General features: G+C 32.6%; 1 pseudogene across 1 annotated transcript; it reads right to left on the bottom strand.

Moving 5' to 3' along the window:
* Positions 1 to 7,855: 7,855 nt before the first annotated feature.
* On the bottom strand, positions 7,856 to 8,359 carry LOC308496493 (translationally-controlled tumor protein-like; annotated as a pseudogene). The gene has a single exon. The product of its transcript is annotated as a translationally-controlled tumor protein-like (transcript).
* Positions 8,360 to 15,317: the final 6,958 nt, after the last annotated feature.

The following is a 15,317-nucleotide window of genomic DNA, read 5'->3' as shown; positions in this document are numbered from 1 at the left end:
ACCAGTTGATTTCTTTATAGAGCCTAATCTATGTTGTGAATTACTTGTAGAAATAATAATTATAAAAATAATGCTTTTGTGTAATTGCAACAACATATTACGTTTTTTCAAGATGATTTTAGTCCATGTTGTCATCTAAAATCTCTCTCCTAACGTATAACCTCAACAAAGATTTAAAATGTTTTTTGCGTTTTCTTCTTTTTTTTTTAATGACAATACTGAATAATGTTTCACATTGAAATAAAAAGAATAAAGAAATAAGAAATTCACATTATTTTCAGGAATACTGGGCTGAGGAAGAATAATTACATTTGTATTGTTAGGTAATGAATGCTGGAATCACAGTGGTGACTGAATGATTTATTGCTTAGATGTGCTCACATTTTTTTTTATGCTTTAGAATCAAATATCAACAAGTGGTTTAGATTGGATACTGATGATACTGTGTACAATAATCTATTAAAATGATTCAAGTGATGTGAATAGCGATATTGCATGTTACATTTAAGATGAATTCACTGTTAGAGTTTGGCAATTCATTTTGAACAATGTGTTACAGACGTGTCTTCAGCAATACATAAAGAAATAGGACAGAATTACTAGTTAAATTTAGTTGAATCACTTGTATAATCAATATTAGTACAAAGAAGATGTAATAGCAAGAAAAAGAAAATTCCCTAAGGTTGCATGTGAAACATCTCTCACATACGATGAAATAAATCCCAGAGAAACCAGAGTAAAATCCTTGAGATAAAGCCCAATCAAAATAAATAAATAAATAATACTAAAAGTCATTCCGTGGAGCTTATCATTAAAATCTTAGAATCTAGCGTATGTTGAGACTATTATTACTGTCATAATTAATATTAAAATGTTATTTGGATACTACTCCAAAATGTAATTTTACACATTGGCCTTGTGCACCTAAGTAAGGATCCCAAAATAATGCAGATCACTGTATTCATCATCTTTGATCTCTAATTTCTAATCCAAACAAAATAAAACAAAACCACCAGCAACAACAAAAATCCCATTTAAGTGAGGCTAGTTCTAATTTTTTGTTGCCATATAAGATGCGTTAGAAGAGATATTGTTAGATTCTCTCTGAACAAATAGTCCACTCTACATCATGTTCATCACCTGTGCGCACACACACACAAAAGAAAGAGAATATGTACATTTTCAAAACCATTAAAGCACTCTGCAAAAGCTATCAGATAGTTACCAACTAGGTGCATTGGAAATAGAACATCATTGTGTAACACTATTTACAGCTTTACGTTAATATTTAAAGAGGTAGAGGTATCTTTGAAATCTGCTCTAGTTCTAACTATTCCTTCAACGTGGACATTTTTTTAAAACAGATTTAGAAAGGGTACTTACTAATTAAGTAACTATGTGGCATACACAACATGTTCCTTATATAATGAAAGCAGTCCTGGTCAAATAACAAAATAACTCTCCTCCTAAGAAGTGGAGGGGTATATGTATATAAGTATACATATAAATATGTATTTCATATATATTTTCATATATATTCCATATATACGAAAATATATTTGAAAACCATGATTAAGAAAGTTTCTTCAAAATATTTTTGCCTGTATATATGGTAAAACATTTTTTACTCATAGAATTTCCTTAGGTTCCAGAAAATATAGTGATAAGAATCATAAAAATGGGATTGATGGTACATAAATATTTTAAAGTTATTTTCAACTAAACACACTAAGAATCCTTGACAGTGATTAGTCATCTAGCTATGCCTAACTATGTTGTATATATGCCATATGTTTACATAAACATGTATCCAGAACTTCCTTTAATTTCTGTTTTTTCAAGCTTTGCTGACTACAAAATTTATTATTAAAAATTAACTTTTCGATTGTCACCCCATAAATAAATAAATAAATAAATAAATAAATAAACTTTTCATGAATTTACATCTCTTTAAAACCATTTTTGTTATTCACAAGAGAACAAACCAAATGTTCATTGTGTATAGTTATGATCAACTAACTACTATATAACAAATATTTCTCAAAATACGTAATGGTCCTGGATAGGATAGGATAGGATAGGATAGGATAGGATAGGATAGGATAGGATAGAACAGAACTTCTGTAACAATAGAAGCCAATTTCTTACTCATGTACCTACAGTGGACAGGTGGACACACCAGTGGGATGATTTATCTCCTCTAAATCACTAGGGATATTGGTTTTAAAAGATTCTGTTATTGTCTCCATTCCAGTTTTTCATAGGGGTGAAGAATATGGCAAATATACATGAGAATTTTGAGGATTAGGCTCAAATATCACTTATTACTTCTAATCACGTTCTATTCCAAACTCATTTCCATGACACCATCCAACTTCCAGGCACACTTGAAAATAAGTGCAGTTGGGTCCCTAAGTGGATGAGGAAACAAAGTTTGAGGTCAGTTAACAGCTTTCATTAACTATGTAACGTTATTCAGTGAGTCTATGAACAACTCTTAGAGGGCTAAAATCTTCTTAAAATTATAGACACCTTAATTGGGAGAAGAATAATGGCTTTAATATTTTTTTATCCATACACATACAAATATATACATATATATTTGTAATTGATTGTTATTTGAAAGCCAAGTGGAATGAATTTGAGAAACACATTAAAGTTACTGGCTTCTATAATAATACAGAGCAGAAAGTAATACCCTTGAAAAACACTGATGAAAATTAACATTGTTAACACCAGAAAGGAAACAGTCACAGTATGAAACCTTCTTATAAATCAAGGACATCTTCACATAACTCAAGATTAAGTTCAAAAGAAAAGCAGCTTGGAATTTCCAGTCTTTATTCTTGGACAAACATGTAATGTTCTGGGTGTGGCTGATTGTTCAGAGATGGATGAGTTGTGAACGTGTGGGATAGCTTTGGGGAAAGCTTCCTGATCTGCTTTCTGCTGTCAAGAGTTCATGATGAGAAGTATAATGTCATGATAGATGAGATATGGAGCTCTCACACTATCAAGTGGTATATCTAAGGGAAACTTTTGACTTTTTTCAAAGCGTTATAATATTTTAGAGAATACTGAATTATGAGGATGGTACAATAGCTCTTTCTCCCAACTCCAGTATGCATTGCACATTGCTTCCAAGCCAATTGGGAAACATTACTTTTATCCTGTCATTCTCTTGCTAAAAGATCTCAGCGGTTCCTCATTTATACAAAATTCCTGTCAGTGTACTTAAGGTTCTTTATAATGCGAACTACCCTATTTAATGTACTTATCTCCCACTCTCCACCTATTAAAGCCTTCACTTCAGCTAATCATTTACCAGCCTTCAAGAGAGATTTATACATTCTCTTTGCCCATACTTTTTAGATACCATGAACATTTAGCCCATTTTTCTTTGCCTATAAAACACCTTAATTATGTTTCAAGATGGATCAATTCTGAATTTCTCCATGAGAAACAGAATCCAGAGTGAGTTTTATATCCAGAAGCCTCTCACATTAATTTTTCACCTGACTTATTCATTCCTGAACTGTTAACAACATGTTTGATTTTTCTATGGCTCTTCATCATTTCAGAAGCTAAAAAAAAAAAATCTAAGAGAAAGGGATATTTTAATCTATATTTTCGGCCTGCGTGTGGTACATACTACAATTGTGTTCAGTGTTTAATAAGCATGTGCTGATTGGTCTACAGATATATTTAAACCCACAAAGGATAATTCTTGGCAATGAAAAAGTGGTTTATCTGGGAGGAGACAGAGAATCCTAATGAACCAACTCTTCCCCTAGTAACCAGTGAGGTTGAAAACATGGCTATCCAACAGATGGACTTCACACACCAGCATACAAAGGCAACCATTACAAAAATGAGATACTTTTTGAAGGAACATCTATGCATATAGCCAAAATACAAAGCACATTGAAACAGACATCATGAAGAAAAACAAAAACAAACCTGAACGTGGATGGCTTCCTTCTTCTTATTTCATAGTTTAACATTGATTTTACTTTGGATCACAATGACAGCAGGAAGTTGAGGGAGTGATAGTTATCTCTTTGAGCATCTAACATTTATAACTTGACCCTGAATCCTAGACAAGAGAGAGTAGACTTTCATGGCCATTTCCTAAATTCATTGTTGTTTCTTTTTTTATGACATGAGCATTTATAGATGCAGTATATGCATTCCTTTTCAGCAAATTTCCAAGTAGGGAGAATGGTGATAATCTTACTAAATTGTGAACTAGGGGATCGGCTGCAGTTTCTGTTTTATATGGATTTGACAGGAATGCATTTTGTCTAAAAAGCTATTTGACCTTTTCAGTAGCTCTGATAGGAAGGATGGAAAAAGAAAAGGGAGGGAGAAAAAGAAAGGAAAGAAAGGAAGGACGACGGAAGGAAGGAAGGAAAGAAGGAAGGATGGAAGGAAGGAAGGAAGGAAAAAAGGAAGGAGGGAAGGAAGGAAGGAAGGAAGGAAGGAAGGAAGGAAGGAAAGAAGGAAGGAAGGAAGGAAGGAAGGAAGGAAGGAAGGAAGGAAGGAAGGAAGGAAGGAAGAAAGAAAGGAAGGAAAGAAGAAAAGAGGGAAGGTAAGGAAGGGAAGGAAGGGAGGAAGGAAGGAGTGAGGAAGGAAAGAGAAGAAAAAAACAAAAGAAATCTTAAAACATATATTTTTCTCTATTTCAACATGGAACAAATTAATAATGTTAAAATTCATATTTAAGATTTATTGCTTCATTTGTAGAAGCTGGAAACTACAACATAAGGGGGTGTTATAATAAATGAAAAGATGTTAGGAATAAAGTTTAAAAATAAATTCTATTGTTAATATTTCCTATGTACCCCTTGAATTTTTATAGTTAAATAGTAAACTTTGAAAAAGATGTTAAGAAAATTCCTATAAGTGACAGAGGTAGATATCCATTGAGGTTTTTCAATCACTGTGCTTGTCAAATTTGGGGATCAAAGGAAATATGATTTAGTATTCTGTGGTTATATCCTTCCTCTGGGCAGGGGATTCAATAGTAAGTAAAACAGAGCTGCAGATTTCCTTCAGATTCCCAAAGTATTCAATGTGGTAATTTCTGAAAATTTAAAACTTATTTATGTTCTTCTAAGAATACTGGACGGTAGACGTAAATGTTCAATTTGCAGGGAGAAAGGATAAATGAGGGTTCCAAGTCTGGTGTACCGATACTTAGGTAGAATTTTTGAGCTGGCAAACAGAATATGTGGGAGTCAGTATGAAGAGCTCAGTGGCCACACAGGATTATCACACCCATCTTTACCCCCAAATCACACTGCAGACGAATCACCGTGTGTGCAGAGACTAGAGAGGCCTCTGCATTTTCCTTTACTTAGGTACACATTTTAGTATGTTTTATATTTGGGGAGGACAACAGTGTTGTCAAATGACCCCCGGGTGGGATATATACTCATATTGTCATAGATAAACCATTGAAAATATGAAACAAATATTTTTGTGAGATTGCCTCCACCTTCCACCAGGGCTGGGTTTCTCTTTTATATGTTATTCCCTGGATTCTAAAAGAGCTAATCTGTTGTCCCAGGGATGCCTGAGGCAACTCTTCTTATTCATAATATTAGCAATTAATTCTAACCTTAAACACATACAATGTACATTTTTAGCCAGGATAGTACTAACTGGTATTTGGCTTCTTACACTTTTTTTACAATGTACGAAAGCTGTAGAAGGAGTATGACTGAAGGCAATGGGAAAATACACAGAGCAAACTATGCAATCCAAACTTCAATTTATGCAGTCTATTCTGAAACATGACATGTTTAAGCCTAGGGGCCTGTCTGCATTGATATTTTTATAGAATGAAAACACTGCTCTTGTATTATGTCTTTATCATGGATCATTGTATTCGTCTTAGGTTGAGGGCATGGCCCCTGCTTTACACATAAACTTAAGTTCATGCCAATGAAGCACTTCAAAGGATCTGGGAGTGAGAAAGCTCTCAAACTGTTCTTACTAATGACATTTGTTTAGTTAAGAAATTTGGAGAAAATATTTCTAAGGTTGAGTGATGCATAGCTTTGTACTCAATCAACGATAATGTGTTCACTAAATTAATTTAGATAATATTGCAAAAAGTAAAAGTACACATTTAGGAATAATTAGGTTATATATTTCCTTATATATTTGCTTTCTAAGCTCTTAGAAATAAAATATATCATTAGTGTAAAGTATAATTATAATTAAATATATTTTAATAAAAGATTATTCACGTCTCCATTTTTGTATTAGATTTTACAACGCAATGTCTTTTTCTAATAAAGTTCTAATGTAATAAAGTCGATGTGGTAGAATATTATTTTTTAAAATGAGAACACTGCCCAGTATATTTATTGTTTGAACCAGGACTTTTTATTTTATTTTTTTAATTTTTCAATTACAGTTGACATTCAATATTATATTAGTTTTATAAAACTTAAGAAGTGATTTCCCCCAGTAAATGTAGTAACCACCTGACACCATACATAGCTATTACAATATTATTGACTACATTCCTATCCTATATTTTATATCCCCATGACTATTCTGGAACTACCAATTTGTACTTTTTAATCCCTTCACCTTTTTTATCCAGCCCCCTTACCTCCCTCCCTTTTGGCAGCCGTAAGTGTGTTCTCTGTATATATGAATTTCTGTTTTCTTTGTTCATTGACTTTAATTTTTAGATTTCATATATAAGAGAAATCATATAGTATTTGTCTTTCTCTGTCTGACTTATTTCACTAAGCATAATCCCTCCAGGTCCATCCACATTGTCGCAAATGTTAAGATTTCATTCTGTTTAATGGCCAAGTAATATTCCAGTGTTTATATGTACCACTTCTTTATCCAATCATCTATCAATGAACACTTAGGTTGCTTCTATATCTTGGCTATTGTAAATAACACTGCAATGATCATAGAAGTCCATATATATTTTTGAATTAGTGTTTTGGATTTCCTTGGATAAATACCCAGAAGTGGAATTGCTGGATCATAAGTAGTTATATTTTTAATTTTTTGAGGAACCTCCATACTGTTTTCCACAGTGGCTGCACCAATTTGCAATCATACCAACAGTGCACAAGGATTCCTTTTTCTGCACGTCCTCACCTCCACCAAACTTATTTGTTGATTTATTGTTGATAACAATTCTGAGAGGTATGAGGTGATTTTAATTTTCATTGTGGTTTTAATTTTCATTTCTCTGATGATTACCGACATTGAGCATCTTTTCATATGTCTATTGGCTATCTGTATGTCCCCTTTGGAAAAACTTCTATTCAGGTCCTCTGCCCGATGTTTTTTTTCCCAACTGTATTAGTCTCTTTTTATTATTTTGGTAATCTCTTCCAGAGTTAACTACTTCCATTTGTAGGTGATGAAATGTCTGAGGAATCCACCTCAAATGTGGGCTGTGCTGTGAGCATGGTCTTTCCCTTCACTTCAACTCCAAATTAAGACTTGGTATCCTTATTTTTTTTATATTCCAGTCCCAGAAGTAGTTTTCACTGTAGAAGTTGTCTGAAAACAGCCTTGCACTTACACTGTCTAATAAATAATCTCTAGCTTCTCCAGGAACACTACACAGGATGGATTTAAAGATGTATTAAGCTAAGAGGCATTGTCTCAAATGACTTTAAATGCATTTTATGTTTAGACACACTCCATTGTTTCTTAAAAACAATGTCTCTGCTGCAAATAAATCAATGTTGGAATAAACAAAGAGCTCAAGGTGGCATCCGTTCCATCTGTCCTAGTGGTGGTGTGTAGATGAAAAGCAGCAGCCAGTTATGATGATGACTGGGGATGGGTCAAATGGCCAACTTTGTTAACATTTTTCCATTTCCAAACCATCCTTACAGAAAATCATATATGGGGTCACATCTTCCTCAGGGTACTCCAGCAGAGAAAACATGCCATCTGGATTCATGTTTTCACCAATAAAGAATTGGTAGATTTTGAAATTAGCAAGGATGTGCTTGATTAGCTCTGCAGTCCCTGTTATAAAAGGTTTTACTATTTTCAGTCTCTGTTCTTCATTTCCCTTTGATTGATTTCATTTAATCGTTGATGTACTTCTTGCAAGCTTCTTTTGTGAAGCTGGTTTTCTACAAATAATGGTTCATGGCAACACTCACACCAGTGATTACTGGTGCTTTCCGGTACCTTCAGCAGAGGCATTTCCACCAATGAGTGAGTCATCAGTGTTATCCTCTGTCCTACTGACCACCTTCCCCTCCACCTCCAGGCATAGTACGACCACGATCTCCCTGATCTTGTAACTGTCAAAGAACGTTTCATTATGGCTGGTGAGGTCCCAGTAGATGATCATGATGGTCGCTGGAACAAGACAAGGGGAGCCCTGGCTTTGCAGGAGCTCTGAGTGAGCGTGATGCAGTCAGGGCAATGCTTAGGGGGACAGGGGAGCAGGCAAAAAAGGCTCTGCTCATTTTTTAATCAATGTTTGTCTTTTTGGTGTTAAGTTGCATTCATTCCTTATATATTTTACATATTAAACCCTCCTCAGAGGTATCATTGGCGAATATCTTCTCCCATTCAGTAGCTTATTCTTTTATTTTGTTGATGGTTTCCTTTGCTGCGCAAAACATTTTAATTTAATGTAGTCTCATTTATTTATTATTTCTTTTGCTTCCCTTGCCTAAGAAAACATCCAAAAAACTATTACTGGGAGCAATGTCTGTGAGTTTGCTGCCTATGTTTTCTTATAGGAGTTTTATGGGTTTTGGTCTTATATTTAAGTCTTTAATCCATTTTGAGTTTATTCTTTTATACGGTGTAAGAAAGTTGTCTGTATTTATTTATTTATTTATTTATTTATTTATTTATTTATTTATTTATTTATTTTTGCATATATATGTCCAGTTTTCTCAGCACCATTCACTGAAATGGCTTTCTTTACCCCATTGTATATTCTTGCCTCTTTTGTCATAGATTAATTGGGTTTGTTACTAGACTCTCTATTCTATTTCATTAATCTATGTGTGTGTGTTTCTTTTGTTTTTTTTTTCTTTTTATGCAAGTACAATGCTGTTTTAATTACTATGGCTTTGTAGTATAGTTTGGTATCAGGTAGTGTGGTACCTCCAGCTTTGTTCTTTCTCCAGATTACTATGACTATTCAGATTTTTTTGTGGTTCCATGTAAATTTTAGGATTGTTTGTTTTGGTTCTGTGACAAATGCCATTGGTATTTTGATAGGGATTGCATTGACTCAATAGATTGTTTTGGGTAGTATGGATATTTTAACAATGTTAATTTTTCCTATCCTTGAGCACAGTATACTATATGCTTCGTTTATATGTATCTTCTTCAATCTCTTTCTCCAATGTGTTATAATTTTCTGAGTATAGGTATTTTACCTCCTTGGTTAAATTTATTCCTAGGTTATTTATTTATTATTAATTAATTAATTAATTTATGCAATTTGACCCAGGACTCTTGAAGTATAAATATTTTGGGGTTATTTCTGGCTACATCAGTCATTCATTCCATCCATAATTTTAATCCTCTCACCTGCAGTGAAATATTTATATTTAGTCCTTAAGTGCTTATTGTAATATAGGTAAAATTCAGGCATTCACAGTAATTGATTAGCTATAGGTTGTATACAATGAATATTTTAATGAATTTTCCATTACGGGATTTGACAGGATATCTAAATATAGGGTATTAATCTTTCCTTTTCTATAAATATATTATAATAACATTTTTCCTGTGACAGATGTCAAACATTGTTCTAACCATAATCATTAGCATTGTTCCATTAAGAAAATATATTAAATAAATCATGTTTCAGAGAAGTGAATAAATTAACTGAAAATGATAGTGTGACCTATTCACAGTCTTTTGTAGGCATGCCTATCAAACATGTTTCATGTCAGGAAAATATTTTAAGGCCCAGTATTAAGATAGAAACACAGGGCAAGACATAATTATATCAAATGGGAAGAAGTTAGCCTCTGTCATAAAATACATTACCTCAATTTACAACTAGGCCTTAATAATGTTTGACAATCATTTTGTGTTTCTAATCTCAATTTTTCCACTTTCCAAAACTATTTCCTGCCTTTATATTTTATTTTATTAACAAATACTTATAGAGGAATGCTATGGAACATATGTTGTTCAAAACAATTTATAAACCTGCCTCTCCCATTTGAAAATTACAATATTGAGAAACATGTAACATGCCCAGTTTATTTAAATAGTCATGGTAATGTAAATTTAGAAAAAAAAAACTGTAGGTATTAAGGTGTATTAATTTGAGGGAAGGGGAAAATAAAAGCAGCTCAATTTTTTTATGCCTAGAGAACAAAATACACAGAGCATATCTAAGGACAAGGCATTGGGTCATGGAAATAGTACACATAGATATCTGAAATAGTAAAATATATTTTAAAATATACTAGAGGTTCTTAATTTTAATATAGTCTGCTTTTGAATAACTCACACTATAGTAAGTTACACACTTACATCATTATAATAACTTTTCCATACAAAATTTTATGTATCAGCTAAGAAGTGGATATTTTGTATTATCGTGTGTTGGTGTAGCCACCAATGACCAATACAGGTTTGTCTGTAACATTATTTATTGTTGAATTTGTAGAAATATTAAAGTATTAGACTGTACTTTTATAACTATGTAGAAGTTAATAAAAATATTATTGCTGGGAAAAAAGCAGAAGTGTCACAAACTTCATAAAATTGAGAGGAGTTATAAATCCATAGGTAAACTAAGAACAGAGAATCTTTAGCCTTAATGAGTTATTTATTGGACTCAAGCCAGTTGACTCTACCTTGACTATTTACAGAGAAAGGGACAAAATTAAAACTATTGATGAAAGCAATAAACCAGCCAAGCTTTGTCTGAGGGAAGTAGGTAATTAAGGATTTGGTAATATTAGCTCTTCAGGAATTAAACCCTGACTTGCGCATATTTTAATTTAGTTTATGATTCTGAGATGCATATCTTAAGTTAAACTTTTATGGAGAAATAACATCGGGAAAAGTTTACAAATTGTAAGTACATAGATTGATAATTTTTAATGAACACAACTATGTACTATGTAATCCCCACCCTAGACAAGAAACAGAACATGACTGGCACCCCCAAAACCTGCTTTGCTTCTCTTCACCTCCATCCTTCCCAAAAGTTTCTACTAGCACGAATAATTGTGCCTATTTTGAATTTTACATATGTGGCATCGTACAGTACATATTTTCCTCTTTTCTTCCTTTCTTGTTTCCTTCCTTCCTATTTTCCTCTGTATTTCTTTTCCTTTTTGCAGTTGACATCTTTTGTTTAATACCATGTTTGTGAGATTTAGCCATCTCATTGCATACTGTAAAAGTTTATTCATTTTTATTGCTATATAGTATCATGTTATATAAATATGCTGTAATTTATTTTTCTCTTGTAATCAAGAAACATTGCCCTGTTTTCAATTTGGGCAATTTCATATAAAGCAGCTAACTAACAACAATGTTGTACATGTCTTTTGGGCTCATATATACATATCAATGTTGGACATATATGTGGGAGTGGAATTCCAAGGCATAGGGTGTACATATTTTGAAAGGTAGCTGACAATAATCAAGCAGTTTCTAAAGTAGATTTATAAATTTATACACTCATCCTTGCTTCATATTTGTACCAACACTTGGATTGGATGCTTTTTAATTTTGATCATTCTGGTGAGTATGTAGAAGTACCTATCTTGGTTTTAATGTACATTTATGCAATTACTAAAGGCCTGGAATATTTTTTCTTGTGTATGTTGCCCTTTTGGATAGCTTCATTCAGAAAAGCCTATTCAAATTTATTCATGTACTTCTATCAGTATTCTTTCTCTTACTGAATTGTAGGAGTTATTTTTGTTTCTGAATACAGCCTTCTGTAAGTTATATGTGTTGAAATATTTTTTCTAAGTCTGTAGCTGGCCATTCCATTCTCAATTCTCCTTGCTCTCAGGCTTGTTAAACAATGCTGTGTTTCAATGATCATACCATTGGTTGCTTTTCTCCTGGTTATTTTCAACAGAATAGGTGTTTTTGATATTTAGAGGTTCTTAAGTATTATAATACAGTTTAAATTGTAATATTTTTTTTATGGGTAACTCTTATGCATTTTGAATAGAAAATTTTTTCTACCTCAAAGTCATAAATATATTTTTCTATATTATTTTTTAGAATTATTTTTTTCTACTTCTGTAACAAGTGCTATTGGAATTCTGATAGAGATTACACTGAATGTGTAGATCACTTTGGGTAGTATGGACATGAAATTTTTTTGTGCTATATGATTTCAATCTACAGTGAAGTTGCTTTTTCCACATGTTATAAAATAAGAGTTATTTCCTGTTTGTTTTTTAAGTGTACCCACTTGACATGGAACCTTTTATTGAAATAGTTTTCCTATTTGCACTCACTGCTCTGCAATTCCACTTTCATTGCATGCCAAATGTGTATTTATATATAAATTTATTTCTAAATTCATTATTCTAATCCATTAGCTTACTTGTCTCTCCAGACTATGTAGCTTTAAAACAAGTCTTACTGTTGGGTAGGGAAAGTCCTTTCTTCAAATTTCCTCAAAATTGCCTTATCTAGTTTTGATTTTCTAGAAACTTAAGAATTCCTGTCTTATTTCCACAAGAAATCCTCTGGTATTTGATTGAGATTTTATTGAATCCATAAAATATATCAGGGAGAATAAACCCCTGGTCTGCAGGATTCTTAATGACAATGACACTATTCCTATGAAGTAGAATCTTGCCAGATCTGAGCAGCTGATTAATTGCTATGCTACATCCTTGTTCAGGTAAGGCTAGCACACCATTCAGAGAGGTATACCAAAAACTTATGTCTTTAAATGTTGAGTATTTACAGATACATGAAACACTCCACTTTCTTGAGCCATACTCGATATCATCAAGGCCACATTATCATTTGGCAATGGTGGAAGTGATGTGAGCAGGTGGGCCCATCTCTACAAATTATCCAGTGCCTCAGATATCTGATTTCATCACATATACATTGACTAGAATTTGGAATATATAAAAGGATTAAGACTTGACTGAAATAAATATTGGATATATTTTAAACTGAATTGGAGAAGCTTTTCAGATAATATAAAACAAGAGAAGTTATTGAAAATTACTTACAGTGAAGGGGGTCATGAGGTAAACACAAATAAGTGATCTGAAAATTTTAAAATAAGAAAAAACAAACAATAGTCTTCTAATAGTTAATAATAATTATTTAAAAATTCTAAAATTAAAGCTAAAATATACAAAGTCATCTTAAGGAAAGAGAATGAATAGCTCCTGATGAGGAAAACATCACTTTCCTCTCTACCCTGAATATGGAATGAAAAGCCACAATTGCCTCTTTTAAGTAAAGAAAAAATTTCCCCCAAACACAAGATGCTGGTACTGCTTTCAATATGTGGTTACATCTGATAACCAACTAATTTATCTTACTTCTTTACGTGGGTAATGACTCCATTTGTAGAAAACACCACTCAGAACAATCCAGACCTATGAATATACTGGATAAGCCTGTCATGTACAAGGTGATACAGTGATAAACTTTTTGGGAAAATTAGTTATAACCTACTAAACCTCTTAGACTTCACATCACTGTGGTCTTTGGTTGTAACAAATATGTAAGCTCTTTCAATAATTCTTTTTGTATTCCTTGTATTTATTCTTTTCTGACTCAAATGTCAATTACTGTCCTTTTTCCCAAAACTTTCTACTAATCACTCTGGAATCCTCAGTCTCCCTACTGAATGTTTCCTCTATCTCTTTGCATTAGGCGCAAAATGTATGTGTCTAATTCAGCCACTCCTCACATAACTCATTGTTAGGATATGCATATGTATGTTTCATGCTCAAGCCACTTCCAGGCCATTGTTTTTCCATATTCCTCAAAATATCTTTTTGAATGTATCTTCTTGTCACTTGCTCTCATTCACTAAAGAACTCTCTTGTATCACATTCTTTCTGTGTTTCATGTTTTGCCAATAGCTGGTAGTCATAAGCTACATAGATAACTTATCTAATATTAGTCTCCTGTTCTGTTTTGGCTTTTTTTTTTTTTTTGCCTTCTAAACTATGATGATCTTGGAACACATTTTCTCTCTGCCATGGAATTGACAGCTGTATTTTCTCCCAAATATCAGTGATTGCCTGTCTTTAATTCTTTCTTTAGCAAGTGTATGCTATTAAATTCCTTCAACCATTATCCTCAAACTATTTTTTTTACCTGCTTATTCTATAAATTGGATTAAAACACCTTCTTACCTAGACAAATCTATTCCTACTACTCTCATCCTCCCTGTTTAGCTATACTACAGAGTAATACTGGAGAAAATTTCACAATGGCACCAATTTGTTCTATGACAAATTACAATACCCAGCATCAAACACATCTTCATTCTACTTTGACAAATGTTCCTATTTCTCTAATTAGATTTTTCTTCCTTTATGCACAATAGCTATGTCCAACATTTTTCATCCTCTTAAAAATGTCCATACCACAATGAAACTCTTCTTTAATATATGTAATAAATATATATACATATATTAAATATAAATGTATATACGTATATTAAATATATTAAATATATTTAATATATTAAATATTATATATATATATATATATGCTAACAAACATGGAATTCTGGAGTTTTGTTTAAAGCTAGGGTGCAATAAGTTGTAAGAGAAGATCACCCCCACCCTAAAATTAGAGAAAGCTGTATAATCTATAAAATTAGAATTTACTGTTCATCACAGCATGTAGCAAATTTCACAAGATACCCAGCTAAACCGAATTCCAAAGAATGGCAAGCTCATTCAGGAGGAGTTTTAGAAACTATGTAGTGTTTCATATCACATTTGGTAGATGATGGGAGGAAGAAACAACCACCATTAAAGCAGGCAAGAAGAAAAAAGCCTAAATTCTCATAAATTCCTAAAGAATAGGACAGAATTTATATTTGAAGAGAACAAAGACTCCTTGTCAGAAACTATAAATGCTAGAAGACTACTGTGACATCTGAAAAGTAATGAGCGAAAAAAAAGTATTACTCAAAATTCTTTACCCAATGAAAAGTTCTTTCAGAAATAAAAGTGAAACAAACAAAGCTAAGGTAATCCATGGCCAGCAGACCTGAACTACAAGCCCATTAAAGAAAATGCTTCAGACAGCAAAAGTATACTACACAATGAAAATTTAGACTAACACAAAGAAATAAAAATCAG

The sequence above is a fragment of the Rhinolophus hipposideros genome, assembly GCF_964194185.1.
Source record: "Rhinolophus hipposideros genome assembly, chromosome: 4".
NCBI lineage: Eukaryota > Metazoa > Chordata > Mammalia > Chiroptera > Rhinolophidae > Rhinolophus > Rhinolophus hipposideros.
The sequence above is the reverse complement of the archived record's forward strand: the minus strand, read 5'-3'. Positions and strand labels throughout refer to the sequence as shown.